Genomic DNA, 13045 nt, shown 5'->3' with positions numbered 1-13045 from the left:
TACAAATCGAATTGCTTCCTGTATAATGTAAGACAGGAGCTCGTGTGTTCGAAAACAGGGGCTACTCTTAATCTTCAGTTGCTGCTGTTTGAGTTTATATCCCTTCCCAATAAAAGTTCACTTACACTCCTGCCTTTGTAGTTCTGGTATTCACTTGACTATGTATTAGAAGCAGCATGTTACTGCCGGAGTACAGGCAGTGCTTTTTGGCAGACTAAAGTGCATGTCATTTCTTAATACACTGGAATGGGAAAACCAATTGAAGTTCACATGTCCAAGTATAAAATTTAGTACTTTTCCATGCAGGTTTGTGCACATGTGAGAAGGTGTCAAGTTTGTCCAGTGATTGTTATTTAGAGAGTTCGGACCACTATTGTGTGTTGCTAATCATTGATTGTAGTCCCAAAAAAGCCTTGTGAAAATGTTATGCCCTCTGTAACAGCAAAGTAACATTAAATAAAATTACATTTTATAAACCACTCACTGTTGGCTTGTAACAATTCCATGTAATTGCTTAAGGGCTAAACTCAAATATCTCGTGCTAGAAGTGTTGTTCTCCAATTGAGTGCATACTTGTAAAAAGTCTGCTCTTAAACTCGTTTTTGAGCAATGTGCATTTTATGAAAATATCCTGGATAACTTTTCATAGTTAACCTGACATGTGGACTTCTCAGTAACTAAATCTACTTGAGCTAATGGCTTCACCTTATTAATTACTTAAAAACAAAACAAAAAACACCCAAGTAGCCAATTTTTGGATGTTTTTCCCTGGCTTGCAAATTCTCTCTTCTAAATTATGCCTTTTTTGTAATCTCTTGAAATCTTGAAATTCTCATTTGTCTTCCTGCTCTCTCTGCCCTCCTCCCCCCAAACTCCTGGTTGTTGTTACTATTTTATGCTGTTCCAGATGCAGCTTTAGGAGTGCTGAGGAATTCTTCCTCTAGAACGTTAGTTTTTGTGCTGCTGCGTCATAATCTGCTTTCTTTTGTTCTTAGACTGCTTTTAGTACTACAGGTTCCCCAATTTTTGGAGCTTTTGTAATAACACACTGCTCTGTGGGTTTCTGTGTATGTTGTTGGTTGTTTTTTTTTTTGCTTAGATCATGTCAGAGTTTTTTCCTAAATCTCTACCTCTTAGTTCCCCATGTTGATGGGTTTTTGAAAATATTTAACTCCTTTTAGTGTCCTGGCTAGACAGGATATGACATTATGGAAAATGACATACTGCTAGTCTGTGTAGGTTTCTGATGGTACATCTTCCACCTTCCATCTGTTTTGTTCATTCTTTTGAGCGTGCACAATGAGTATTCCTACAATAAAACTGTTCAGATTATATATGCTTCAACTGACATGCATTGCTTTAAGAAAATTAATGTATCAATTCCATTTTCTTCATTCAGTCACTTTGAATTGCTGTCAAAGTATTGTGTGGCAGGATTCTACATAAACTCATATGCTTCTTAATTGGTGTTTTGGTATCATAATTTCTTCCCCTCCCCCACACATTCCCTATTGATCCTTTGTTTCGTAAAGGTTTTAATTGCTCTCATTCTCCTGTAAACATATTTCAGTATATATACACTAGCAGGCAGCATCAGCCTCAATTAAGAGTTTGCTTTTGAGTTGCTCTTCTGTAATACTGTCTCAGCATGCACTACATTGTCAGCTGATGCTTTGCTTTTTATTTCTTCCCTTTGCAGCGTGCAAAGCGAGTTGTCAGTGTTTGTTACAGCAGCACTGTTTGGGCCTTGTTATCTACATTACAGCTTAATTTGTTAGATGTTCTTTCTAATGTCTGTCAAAATGGAGGCTTCCAGCTGCTGCTTGTCTACTGCATCTGCGTTCTGTGCAAAGGATGCATCTTGAAACAGCAGTACCAGCCCTTGAATGTTAATAATACTGAGTGCAGTACCTTCTCATACTGTTATATTGAGAAGGCAACGAAAAGTTTAGGGAAATAAGATGATGATAAAAAAAATAAATACTAGGCTATCATTTCTTAAATGCCTTTGGAAAGTCCCCCGTCCCCCAGGTAAATGCCATTATTAGCACAGCACGCAGGCTAATGAAACACATTTATGTGGTGTTACGGTTCCCAGTTGCAGGAGATAATTTGCACTTGGGTGCTGCCCCACCTCACCTAAGAGGACAGCATGCCCCACAGCTAAGGAAACACAGGGCAGGCTCACAGATCCAATCCTGAGCCCTGCGTGTTCTTTGCAAGAATACAGCTTTGCACACATACATCTGACAACATGAACCAAGACTCCTTAGTAAAAAGAATTGCCTTGCTGAAGGTGGGATTTTCACTTGCTGTAAACATTTGTGTACAGTAAATCCTTATGGGGTGGAGTTTGTTTTAATCTCTGCAGAGGATTTCCCAGTGGTGCAGTACTTACCTCAGCTCCCTCAGTTTTTTCAGACTCCTGTGGAAAGGCTGGGCTCTGGATTCCTTACTGTTGTGCCAGATGGGCCGTGGTGGTGGAGATGGTGCCTCACTTGAAGCAGTTTTCTGTCTTGTCAGATATTTGCACAGTAACTCAGCTCAGCAGTGAAACAGAATTTTGTGTTTCCTAGGATCTTTACTGAAATGTCAACATCCACCGTCGTCTTTCTGAGTCTAGCTTGGTGTGTTACAAAGCTGTTTATTGTAGCAGAAGATAAAATATTTTATGACTGTGTGAAGCATGCAGCTCTACTCTGCTGTGTTGATTCAGGAAATCAGAACATACAGAATATTGGGTGAACGTACAGAATATATCAGTGATTTCATTGTTAATCTGGTTTTCAAGTGTGGGCCACACAGCTGAATATCTTAACTGTGAGAGTCATCTTATGCCACCTGAACTTATATCCCATCTGCACAGAATTCCTTATCAAATCATAAGTTAGCCAGTAAATCATCATATGTAGAAAACATGGAAACTTGAAGTTCCAGTCTGACATTACTGGAAGGCCTCAAACCTGAAATCCCAATTCTACAAATGAAGTCCCAGACTTATGTAATAAGATCTCCTGCCCTCTATTGTATGAGTGTAGCTAGGTGACGTGACTGCTGTGAGCTTCAGCAATTACAGCTTGGCCAGCTTTCAGATGAATAGAATGCCAGTGTGGGAAGGGTGAAATGTTAGTACCAGATTTGGATGACTGCCATGATATTTTTCCACTGTACCGTGATGCCTGTAAGTTCATAGAGTTATGTCTTCTGGTCTTTTTGTGCCAGAATTCTGAAATGGAGAGGACAACTTGAGTACATTTCTGATCATAGAGTGTGGTCTCACACTGTGTGACTGAGTGCTTCGAAATTCACATTTCTGCATGGGAAAGCTTGTTGAAAGCAGGCTTGTCTCCAGCATAGTGTGTGATCTGACATCAGTGTCAGAATCATCTGAGCTAGAGATTCTGTAAATGCCATTAGAAGTGGCTCATAAACTCTTCTTACAAATGATATTCTCAGTTGCACAGTCTCCCTACTTAGTTAAAACCTCGTTCCTTCTGTTGTGGTGACCACAGCAGTAAAATCCCTCTAAATCTGCAAAGGGACAGTTTGTAAAACCTGCTGGATGAGGGTGCGGTGTGCCTTTTTTTCCCCCCTCTTCTCTCCAGTTTTCAATTAAGGTATGACTGCTGATCTTATTATTGCTAAGCCGGGTCTGTCAGAACTGTCGTAAGCCTGTTGGAAGCAATAGAAGAGCTAGCTATGGCCATGGAAAAGATGGAACAGGAGAAAGGAAGTGTTCTCCTGCGCTCTAAACAAGCTTATGCAGTTCATTTGGTAAATTGTATTCAGAGGCCCTGTGCAAGATTGTGCTCGTTTCAATGGTTTCAGTTGCTGACAGTGTCACTTAATTCACCTTTAATATTAGAATTAATCAGTTTAGATACACAACCAATGCATTTAGATACAGCTCAATTTTTACAGATCAGGCCTTTAGTAGGATTTTCTGCCAGCTCTGTTGACACTGGCTTTAGATCTGCCATTGCAAACTGCACTGTTATGCTGAAGTTTCTTGTGTGTGAATATATATACATCATTTGAAAGTGGAATCGCAAATATGCCAAAAATTGATGATTTTTTCAGCAATTTTGGAACCTGTTTTCAAACTCCTGTATCAAAACAGCAAGGCTGCGTGTTTTTTTCTGTTCACAGGACCATGTTCAGGCAGTGAATCAAAATGCAGAGTGTTATTTGCCATAGCTTGAGTTAGCACTGCACCGTCTGCACTTTGGCCACAACAACCCCATGCAGCGTTATAGGCTTGGGGATGAGTGGTTGGATGACTGTGAAGAGGAAAGGGACCTGGGGGTGTTGGTTGATGCTCGGCTGAACATGAGCCGGCAGTGTGCCCAGGTGGCCAAGAGGGCCAACAGCATCCTGGCCTGCATTAGAAATAGTGTGGCCAGCAGGAGCAGGGAGGTGATCATCCCCTGTACTCAGTACTGGTGAGGCCGCACCTCGAGTAGTGCATTCAGTTTTGGGCTCCTCACTGCAAGAAAGATATTGAGGCCCTGGAACGTGTCCAGAGAAGGGCAACGAAACTGGAGAGGGGTCTGGAGCACAGGGCTTATGAGGAGCGGCTGAGGGAGCTGGGATTGTTCAGTCTGGAGGAGAGGAGGCTCAGGGGAGACCGCATTGCACTCTACAACTTCCTGAAGGGAGGCTGTGGTGCAAAAGTGTCTGGCCTCTTCTCCCAGGCAAATAGTAGGACCCGAGGAAACGGCCACAAGTTGTACCAGAGGAGGTTTAGGTTGGATATTAGGAGAAACTTGTTCTCCCAAAGGGTGGTCAGGCACTGGAATGGCTGCCCAGGGAGGTGGTGGAGTCGCCGTCCCTGGTAGTGTTCAAGAGGCGCCTGGATGAGGAGCTACGAGAGATGGTTTAGTGCTTGTGGTACTAAGGAATGGGAGGGTGGTTGGACTAGATGATCTTGCAGGTCGTTTCCAACCTTGTAATTCTGTGATTCTGCCCCTCTCCATGCCCCGTTTTCAGCCTAGACTCTTGACAGGGCACTTCTGTAACGTTGTGAGCAATGGCTGCGTGCCCAGGGCTGGGCCAGGCCGCACAGTGGGGCAGAGCCACTGCACTGATGGCAGGAGGCAGCTACGGGATGGGCTGTAGCAGGCAGTAGGCAGCCTGCGGGCCTCGGGTTAAATATGCCTGGCCTTGCCCTTCCTTCCTGCTCACTACTCCAAGGACCTGGAGTGACGATCGGGTGTGCGGTGTATTGGGGAGAGGTGCTGCTGCTCTTGGAGGCACCTCTAGTTCTCATCTCTTGCACCTTGAAGGTACCAGTAGGAGGGGGTGGGCTCTGCACCCAGGCACATTGTGTCCAGGACTGTGGAGGGGAGAGGTGCTGCTAAATGATTGCCAGTGCAAGTACGAGGGCTGCTCTGAAAGTAATGCCTCCTCTTTTATCTGGTGGCCAACGACGTCAAAGTGGGATGTTGGTGGTATGGCAATAGGGGTTGAACTTTCCCACCAGTATTCCATTACATGTTTTGCTGTGTGACAGATGGCAGCAGGGGGGCACTCTGACACAATGGCATTTGAAACGGAAATGCGTATGAAGCAAAGGTGTGTCACTGAATTCCTCCATGCAGAAATAATTGCACCCACTGACATTCATTGATGCTTGCTGAACATTTGTGGAGACCAAGCAGTGGATGTGAGCACAAGGCAGTGGGTGCAGCAGTGACATGAAAGGCAAGCTGCATTCTGCACATGCACATTGTTACAAGCAAAGCATGCAGGTTCTTGTTCACTGCTGGTGAAAAAGCAGAGCTAATGGTGGTTGAAAAATAGTGTTTTGTAGCTGAGAATTTGCTCTATCAAGCAGTGTTATTGTGCTCTTTGTTTTAACTTCTATGCAACTAAACAGGAGGCATTACTTTCGGAGCGATCTACATATTGGTAAGGCAAGAAAAGGGAAAGGAGTTCAAAGACCAGAGTAACACTGAATGCTAAGAGCCATCTCTTACTATTGCTTCCAACATGGAAATAACTTCAGGTATCTTTTTACTTTCAACACAGTGATGCAGGGATGTGCAGAGGCATGAAGGTTCTTCTGTGGCCAAGGCCGACCACGTGCTTACAGCTGTGGGTAGAGAGTGTACCTTTCTTTTACAAGGAAAAATGTATGTGCTGTTCTGTATTGAATGCACAGTCATTTCCAGTGGAGCTGTGGAATGTGCTTCAAATCCAGCAGCTTTAATACATAGCAAAATAATGATTTATAGAAATATGTAAATAAATGGTTCCTATGGAGAAGAAAGCACCAAGTGTGCCAACCTAACAATCAAAGAATTTTGCTTCAAAGCGGGACAATGTTTGCCATGGTTTATGTACTTAAATAAGGTGGAAGGAGAGCTGCTGGATCTTCGCTTCACACAGGCACCACGCAGCATGTTTACAAAGCCTCATGTTTAGATTCTCTTCTTCCTCTGCTACTGGAAGCTTGATCCAGGTCGTCGCTCTGCTGATAGCTAGAATCTAAATGAAAAGCTCATTCTTGGTCAGTTTATACCCATTTGTTTATGCATTAGTTCTGCCTGTTGGCTAAACCAGCCATGCTCAATAAGCATTCCACTGTCGGGAGGGCTGCATCTTGGATTGATGGATGAGAGTGCTCCAGGCACCTTTTGTGCTCTGCAGGAATGGTAGGAATTGGGAGCTTCAATGTATCTGAAACAGTAATTAGTTGTCAGAGGCAGATCTCAAGGCTGCACATCATTTTGCTCCAAGTTTTGCTGATTTCAGTAGGAATTCTGTTGATAGAAGGTCTGCAATTGTTCCATTTTCATTTTGTAAATGATTATTTCATAGGCAAAGAGAGCATTTTGTTTTGTGCTTCTGCACAAAATCTATTTAAAAGGTAAAATAGCCATGGGAGGGAGAATCTTTACATTCTAATCTTGGTTGCCTAATAGAACGATCTTTAATCAATGTGTGCACTGACATTCAAAATGAATAAACATATTTTTTTCCTAAATTGTTGCTCTTTATAAGGGCGGTTTACTTGTCACTACTCTGCTTTAAAAGACAGAAGTTGCTAGTCACAGGCAGGCAGTGTTGCTCATCTGTCCATCCTGACTGATGGATGAACTGCAAATACTATTTTTGCCCAATTAGAACCAGAGGAGAAAAGGCGGTTTGTTCTTGTCTAAGCAGCATCCAATTTTAAAGATCTGAGGTCTGTATCAGCATCTGGAAACTTCATACTTGATTCCTTGACTCTAAGTTTCACTCGAAGAGACAATTAGGCAGGCCTCACTGCTGGTTAATAAATCAGTAGAGCTAAGCAGTGCAATAAGAATAGTGGGAAAGAATATGACGATTCAGTGGATTTGAAGTGCTAGAATGGGGTTTTGTTTTTCCCCAGTAGCATGAAATTGCTGTGCCCAAAAACACTATAGTAGTGTATTCTGCTGTTAATGACATCTTTCCATGCAGGTGGAGTCTAAAATCCTGTTACTTCAAGAAAGCTGGTTGAACTTGTTCATGTCAGAGTGAATCTCATCATTTTTATTTCAGTAAATCTTCACAATAGACTTACATACACTTTTTTTGGATGCTTACACGTGTTCCAGAGAAACCATACTTGAAATGTTGGCCGTACTTTCATGACTGATGACTTCTTTAAACAACATTTTGTAGCTGTGTGCTTTAAGAACTATGTAAAAACATGGAATGAAGCCCATTAAAATTAAAACCAGGCCAAGCATTATTTTTCTGAAAGAACTGCGGAGTGTACTCATACACTTTTAAAGATAAGTAGCGTGGTAAGAGCTTGATGGTGACTTCTGGGTTTATGGGAAGGTTACTTCATTTCTCCTATTTGCTTGTAGTCCTGAGTCTAATTTGCTGGAGACAAAAGGGAAAGCTATATGGATTGAATTGCTGACTTGTTAAGGCAACTGTGGAGAGTAATCTGTGTAATTCCTTAAGTCAGAAGCAGCTGCGGGGACTCTTCTTTCTTTAGTGGGAGAGGGAAAAGGCTCTTCACTAAGAAAATCTACAGTTCTGGTGGGATACAAAAAGCCACTAAATGTACTGACATGTATGTGAGGTTGCAGCAGTTGTCTTTCCAGAGACTTTCTAGAGAAGAAATTACTCATTTTGTTGTGATGTGCTTGTTTCTGAACTGCTGGGTTTCTGCTGAAGATCCTTAAATGCTCTTGAGTCCTATCCGGTAAAAATGTTGTTGTGAGGGTGCCATGCAAACAAAATCCTACAGAGAAAGATAATGATCTGAAAACGTCACTCAAGAACTGATGTAGATAAGCACATGGAAGCAGAGAAATCTGAGAATCTGGTGGCAGGAGGAAATGCCACAGCAAAGCTGAGCAATGTTAAGAGAATCCTTGCCTGATTTAAGAAAGTGAATCTTTAAGTGAAACTACATTGGTGAAAAACAAGCTAACAAGGAAAGGAGATCGATCTGTCAGGAAACATTTGGGCTGTCAAACCACTGGAGTTACTTGATTAGTGTTGTCAAGGGACTAACAGACAGCATTCTCATGCAAGTTACTGGTGATACAGCAGTTGAAAGGAAAGTAGTTTACCATTTCCTTGCATTAAGCGCTATAGCTATTTTTCCTTTCTTTTTCTTTTTGTCTTCTTAATAAACCAATCCTGCTTAATAAATCAGTGCTGCCGCGCTGAGATGTTTAGCCAAAGGATGGGGACTCAAACCCTTAAAGTAGTCAAGGCAGCCTTGAGTCCCGCAGTCAGTGCAAGTGCTGAGTCTCCTGATGGGAGGCTGCTTCCTAACCAGCTAACAAACAGCACTAGTTGCTTGTTGCTGTAGCAGGAAACCCATTGTTCCATTTGTAGAATTGTGTCATGGAAACTATTTCCTGGATGAGTGAAAGCAGTGACCCCAATTATCTCAAATATTGCACTTTTTTTTTCCCCTCAGAAATATTTTACTAATTGAGACTGATATATTCTGACATTTGGTGTTTCTGTCCTCTCCTTCTTTCCTTCTTGACTTCTTTCCTTCTTCCCTTCTTCCCTTCTTTTTCCTTTCTACATATTAAAAATTGTTAGCTCTGAGTCTCCAATTCTCAGTAAGCATTTTTGTCTCAACAGGACTCCTCAGCAGCTCTGGCAGTTAGAGGCAAATGGGACTCTGAATTGCATTTCCATCTTACAGAGGACAGTTGGAAAGATAACTGTGTGGGAAGTGATACACTGCAGGGAGCAGCCATGCCCTGGCAGTGAGGATGGACCAGATGACCTAATTTTTCTTTTCCATTAGAGCTGTCTCTGATTCCACAGCTAGTCATGCAGCAATGACCGACAATAGGGATAAAACAAATACGGAAAATGTATCTCCTTGTGTAACAAATGAAGCTAACTGAACTTGATTCCATCACCTTGCAAGGACGGATTAATTGAACCCCACATAGTTTTCTATGTTTATGTTGGTCTTTCAGATGAAACCTTTAAAAATGACTTGCCATCTGCTTGGCCTGGAATTCAGAACTGCTGTCTCAGCTGCGTGAGACATCTGTCTGATGCAGCTGATGGATGAATGTGAGCAAGATTGGAGAAAAACGAGCTCAAAGAAACAGTTGCAGGGATAATCATTGCTCAGTCCTGTGTAACAATGTGCCGACTACTACATTACAGTGTCTTGTATCCAAATGACAAGGGCAAGGGGTGCCAACTAACACCAGGATGTTGGTTAAAACGGTGTTAAGGCTGCTTTTTGCGACTGTTCCTGGATCAGCCACGAGCCGGCTGTCATAGTTCAAAGATTTTTTATTTTTATTTTTATTTATTTATTTACTTGCAAGTAAAACCTCCCCTGACATTTGGTTGCATGTGCCTTTCCCATCACTTGGTGCTTCTTGCTGACTGACTGCTCCCGCTCCATCACGCAGCCTGTGGTCTCCCAGTGTCGGATCTTATCTGATGTGCTAAGAATTTCAGGATAAGTGTCTACATAACACACAACATTCTCATTGGACAGGTCTTTGAAATATTTAATTGCTATAACTTCAAACTATAGAGTTTTTTGTGTGGAGTTTCATTCCCGCCTTACGTATCCCATTTGTATCATTCTCTGTAAGCACTGTTCATACCATACCTACAAAAAAACCCCATACCTACAAAGATACGTATCTCTTTTAGCATTAAAATGAGAGCAGATTACAAGACAGCACCTAAGACTTCCATCTGCGTGAAGAGAGATGCTGAGGGTAAATGGGAAACTATACAAAACAGCCACATAACCTGAAAGCAGATGTTCATCCTTGAGATTCGGCGCAACTCTGATCTACAAACACTGCATGGATGGTGATAAGCAGCCAACACCCTCGAGGAATTTTCCACTCAGATCAATTTTGCAAGAAGTGGCATCATTTTTATTTCCTTCTTTTTAATCTGGAGTTAAGTGCTCATTGCTGGAAGTTTATTTCATGTAATTTACATGACAGCAGAAACCTTGGGTCTTTGCAGTGTCACAGAATCATAGAATGGCCAATCTCTCCTGAATTCTCCTGACTCTCAGTCTTATTTCTGTTGGCATTGTTTGTTACAGGATGTTGGATGTTTTGTAGCCCAGGTATGAGGGAGGAGTAAATGTTTTGTGAAGCAGACAGTCTTCCTTGGGAGGATTAGACTCGGTTACCAGCCCTGTGTTCCAGCTCCTTTCTCCTTGTGTGGGCAGAAGTGCTCTGTCCACACTGCCTCTTGTGGAGCCGGAGACAAGGATGAGATGTAGGGACGTCAGTTGTTTTCCATGCCCTGCATTCCCATCATAAAGCATGTCCCTGTGTAGTCCTATCCCAATTTCTAAAACACAATAAGAAAACAATCTTCAAGCTCTTAATTGCTGTATAAATAAATACGTGTGCATGATAAAATCTTACTGGTTAGTAAGAAAAGAAATCTGATAATGGAAAAAAGCTTAACTGTAGAAACATGGGATGCCTCAGTTAATACTAAAGGCCCTTTGTGGAAAGAATGACCAAAAATTCAAAATTCTACATTTAACAGCGTATTTCCAGCCTGTTGCTACTTATTTTTTCCCTTGACTTGTGAAATTATTCCATGTTTTCCTTTTCCAAATGGAATAGCGTGATTATTGCTGTCCAAGAAAAGACAAAACTAAATGAGACAAAGGTAACTAGTAGACGCAGTCTGACATATTTTGCTTTGTTGCTCTTCCTTGTCATTCAGCTTTCATAACCACTTGCATCCACCCATTCCCCAAACTTTTATTTGCTGTTAGTAATTGTTTACCTGCTTTCTTATTTCAAAGGTCCTTGTTCAGATCCCTGGTTTAGAAACACTAAGCACAGCTTTTAAGCAGTGTTGTGTGATGAGATGTATCAGTCTGAGCCTTATAAATTAAAGGAACCCAAAGGCTGTGCTGATTTATACTTGCTTGCAGTGGCGCATGAGGACTATTTCATTAAATTGAAATTGCTATGATAGAAAGCTCCAGCAGCAACCTGTTATCTCTAACTGTGCTTCCTATGCTGACAACCAGTTACTGCACTGCATCCATCCCTCTGAGGCCACAGTTATGCGGTCAATTTAATCCAACAAAAACTGTATCGCTCCTTAAACCTTCTGCCTTCTCGTCTGTGCTCGTCCCCAGTGCCTCCCTTAGCCTGACATTAGGCAGCCTGGATGCAAAACTGGTGATGAAAATGGACAGCTTCCACGTATCACTTCCCCAGCTGTGCGCTGACCCACAAGCAAGCTGGCTTTGGAACAGCAGAAATGTGTGGGAGGAGAGATGAGGAGGGCTATCCCTCCCTGTGGGAATGCAAATTGGGTTGGACTAATGTGGCCATGTAAGGGAAGCCTGCATATGACTGACCACCCCTATTTGTCTGACCTAGGGTAGAGTTATTTGTTCAATTTGCACTGGATTCTGGATTTGGTCTTATAATTTTCATGTTGGTTTAAACAAAGCGGTACCAGATTCACACTCATGAGAGCTGCACAATAAATGTCACTTTAGAAGTAATACTTTCCAGTACTGAAAATTTCCAAGATTCAAAAGTAAATTGCACAAAAAGAAGAGTTGTTAAACTAAAGGACAAAAATCATCTTCATCAAGTGAGAAACCTTGGTAACCTTAGCAGAGCTATCGGTCCAAATGACAGCCCAGAAAAACAGAGGCATAGAAAGAAAATGTATCTTACTACAGTTCTTGCTTTCTTCTTACCTTTGCAGTTGTGTTTAGGGTTAAAAGCAAGTTTAAGCACAAAAAACTAACCTTGCTTTGAGCTTTCCCATGCTTATTGTGTGGGAAGCTAATTCTGCAGTGTTCCAGAATGAAATGTCCTGGTATTAATGCCTGCAATCAAGGAAATGGGAGAGTATGGGATTAATAAAAGAAACAACTATCCACTAAAAATTAGTTCACTAAGAGTTTAGTTGACTAAAATGAAATAATCTAGGCCAACGCTCCTGTTCAGTTCATTGGGAAGCCAAGAATAGTTGGAATCTCCACCTTAAAATTGTAACTTAAAAGATGCAGCACATTCTGGGGGAGTGAGAGGGTGGGAAAATAATAACTAATGTGCCGGCTAGTTTCAGTTCTGCTGGTGTGTGTATACTGAAATACATACATTGATATACATTACATATGTATTACATACATTGAATATATTTTTCTACGTATTTGTGTGTGTATATATTCACAGTGGAGTGGTGGTGCTGGTGGACAAAAGAAGGGCAACTGATGTCATCCTGCTGGACTTGTGCAAGGCCTTTGACACAGTCCCACACCACATCTTTGTCTCCAAATCGGGGATTTGAAGGCTGGACTATTCAGTGGAGAAATAACTGGTTGGCTGCTTGCAGCCAGAGGGTTGTAGTCAGAGGATCTATGTTCAGGTGGAGGCCGATGATAAGTGAGGTCCCCTAGGGGTCTGCTTTGGGACTGGTGTACTTTAATATCTTTATCAATGATTTAGGTAATCAGATTAAGTGCAGATTAAGATAAGTTTGTGGATGACACCAAGATGAGTGTTGCAGTTGATACCATAGAAGGAAGATATGCCATCCAAAGGGAACTGGA

The sequence above is a fragment of the Tetrao urogallus genome, assembly GCF_951394365.1.
Source record: "Tetrao urogallus genome assembly, chromosome: 2".
In the NCBI taxonomy this organism is placed as follows: Eukaryota; Metazoa; Chordata; class Aves; order Galliformes; family Phasianidae; genus Tetrao; species Tetrao urogallus.
The sequence above is the reverse complement of the archived record's forward strand: the minus strand, read 5'-3'. Positions refer to the sequence as shown.